Here is a 2,500-nt window from a genome sequence, read left to right as displayed (position 1 = left end):
ACACACACACACACACACACACACACACACACACACACACACACACACATATATATATATATATATATATATTTATATATATATAAATATATATATGTGTATATATATATATATATATATATATATTCCTCTGAAGATGTGAAATATCACGAAAGCGCTTGGGAATTATAGTTTCTTTTCCGGTTTCCTTTGTGGTTATCAGCAATTTATTGGATCACGTGGTTGTGTGATCTTTTTGCATATATATATATATATATATATATATATATATATATATATATATATATATATATATATATTGATGGTATGCACATATACACACACATGTATGAATATATGTGTGTGTGTGTGTGCCTATGAATAATTATCAAGTTTGTTTATATATACTTATATTCCCCCGAAAACGCCATAACTTTTACGGTAGACCTTCAACGAGATTACTCATTCAGGCGCGTGAGAAAAATGGACTAAAGATTCATTAATCGGCTCCAGGTAGAGGAATTAATTGAGGGACACATTAGTCCCAGCAAAGGGGCTCTTCTGTATCCGGTTACCGGACTCGGGATTGGTGGCACTGCAAGGGGGCGGGCGCCAGGTTCCTCTCCAACGCCGAGCCATCGAAGGCCCTCACCTCCTTCGTACCGTCGGCCATTTTCATTTCCCCCAACTTTCGGAATCATTCTCGTTCTCTCTTTTCACAGACTAGTAGTTTTCTCCGCCTTCCTCTTCACCCCCCTCTCATTTCCCCCTCCTCCATAACCTCCCCCTCCCACCAGTACTTCACTCTTGGGTGTACTCCCAATTCCTACTCCCCTCCCTCCCCCCGCCCCTTATTCCTTCTCCCAGTGCGCCCTCCTTCACCCACACCTCACCCTCGAGTTTAGGGTATTTTCGTCGCCGCCTCCTCATCATCATCCTTTTCCCCGTGGCCTCTCTGCTCACTGGCCGCATTAGCAAACACCTCATGCGTTGAACTCGCGTATGCTTCGAGTCTTTCGAACAAGGCAGACGAGGGAAAAGATGGTCAGGTATTGACTTGGGAGCTGGTGCCACTCGCTCGCCCAAGGGGTAACCTTCAGACCCCCATCATCGTTGAGCGCTGATTGATCCAAAAGCGATCTGTTGGGGTCGGGGTTGATATGAGTACCGGCCCTATAACCCCCCTCTCTACTCCTTCCACTGAGATGGATAGTCTTAATCTTTTTTTCCCTTTCTCTCTTTTCTATTTCTTTACTTACTCTACTTTTCACTTTCACTCTTTCAACCAAATCACCTCCACTCTCTCTCTCTATCTATCTATTTAACCATCTATCTATCTATCTCGTTTTCTTGTCCAAGGTAGGGGGGAAACTCAATTTTTCTTATTGACCTCAAGACGTTCCTGCTCCTTCGGCCTGACCGCTTACAGGAGGGTCACGGAATTTTTATCTATCTATTTTTTTAGGTTTATATTTTTAAGGCCACTTCACTCGTGGTCGCCACTACTTTGAAGTGGAAGCAACTCTCCATCAGCTCCTTCTTCGTCGTTTTAATTCTCATACAAGCCGAAGTACCTCTTCCTCGGCCCCTCTCGTCTCCTTCAGGAAAGCCTTCATGAGTCCTTTGGTTTTACGACAGCCGCGGACGTCGCCGCCTCCGTCTTCGTCTCTTCGCCTCCAGAGAGAGGCGGAGTGCCTCAATGCTCAGCTCTTGGGTCGCTTCCAGCCGCCTCCTCTCCTTCCTCCTCCAGCTTCATCGCAGCATTGTTATATGGTAATATCTATTCACTGTTTAAAGCCCCAGCACGCATATTTATCAACTCCTCTAAAGCAAGTCGTCTCGAGCGCCATTTTTCGACTTCTTCATTATATCTCTTTATAAATATGTATTCAGTCACTGGGAGAAAAAAGACCGCGACCATCGTGTAATCAGCGTGCGAAAGGCCTCCTGACGGGGGGGACGAAGGAGTCTTGAAGATGTGGGCAAGACCTTGACAAGAAGAGTCTTCTCCTTTGCCAAACCGCAACATCGTCATTGTCAGCAAGAGAGGAGAAGGAGGAGGAGGAAGAGGAAAAAGGAGTGCAAGGAGGAGGAAAAGGAAGGTAGAGAGACAGATAAACAAAACAAGTAGAACAAGAAGAAGAGGAAGAAACCAGGAAAGAGGGAGGAGAAGAGAATGAGCAGGGGGAGGAGGAAAAGAACATTGAAGAAGAGGTAGAAGAAGAGGAATATGATGAGGAAGAAGAAGAGAAAGATGAAAAGGAAGCAGGAGAGGAAGAATGAAGAAGAGGAATAAGAAGAGGAAAACAAAGAAGATGAAGAAGAAGAGGAGGAAGAAGTGATAACAGAAGAGGAAGAAGAACGGGAAGAAGACGATGAAGACGAAGACGAACAAGCGAAAGAGGGGGAAGAATTTTTGGTTGATGTGACGGGTACTGAGGGGGGATGGTGGCGGTGGCGGCGGGGGAAGACGGCAAGAACTTGAGGACATGGAGCCCTCGTCCGTAGATTCTAATTAACG

The 2,500-nt window shown here is 45.2% G+C and overlaps 1 protein-coding gene across 7 annotated transcripts in view; it reads right to left on the bottom strand.

Moving 5' to 3' along the window:
• LOC143032304 (uncharacterized) overlaps positions 1–2,500 on the bottom strand; it is a 751,965-nt gene that overhangs the window by 77,573 nt on the left and 671,892 nt on the right. The window lies entirely within an intron of this gene.

Source organism: Oratosquilla oratoria, chromosome 13, assembly GCF_046742065.1.
Source record: "Oratosquilla oratoria isolate Oo_2021 chromosome 13, ASM4674206v1, whole genome shotgun sequence".
Classification (NCBI taxonomy): Eukaryota; Metazoa; Arthropoda; class Malacostraca; order Stomatopoda; family Squillidae; genus Oratosquilla; species Oratosquilla oratoria.
Note: the sequence above shows the minus strand (reverse complement) of the source record. Positions and strands in the feature narration are given on the sequence as shown.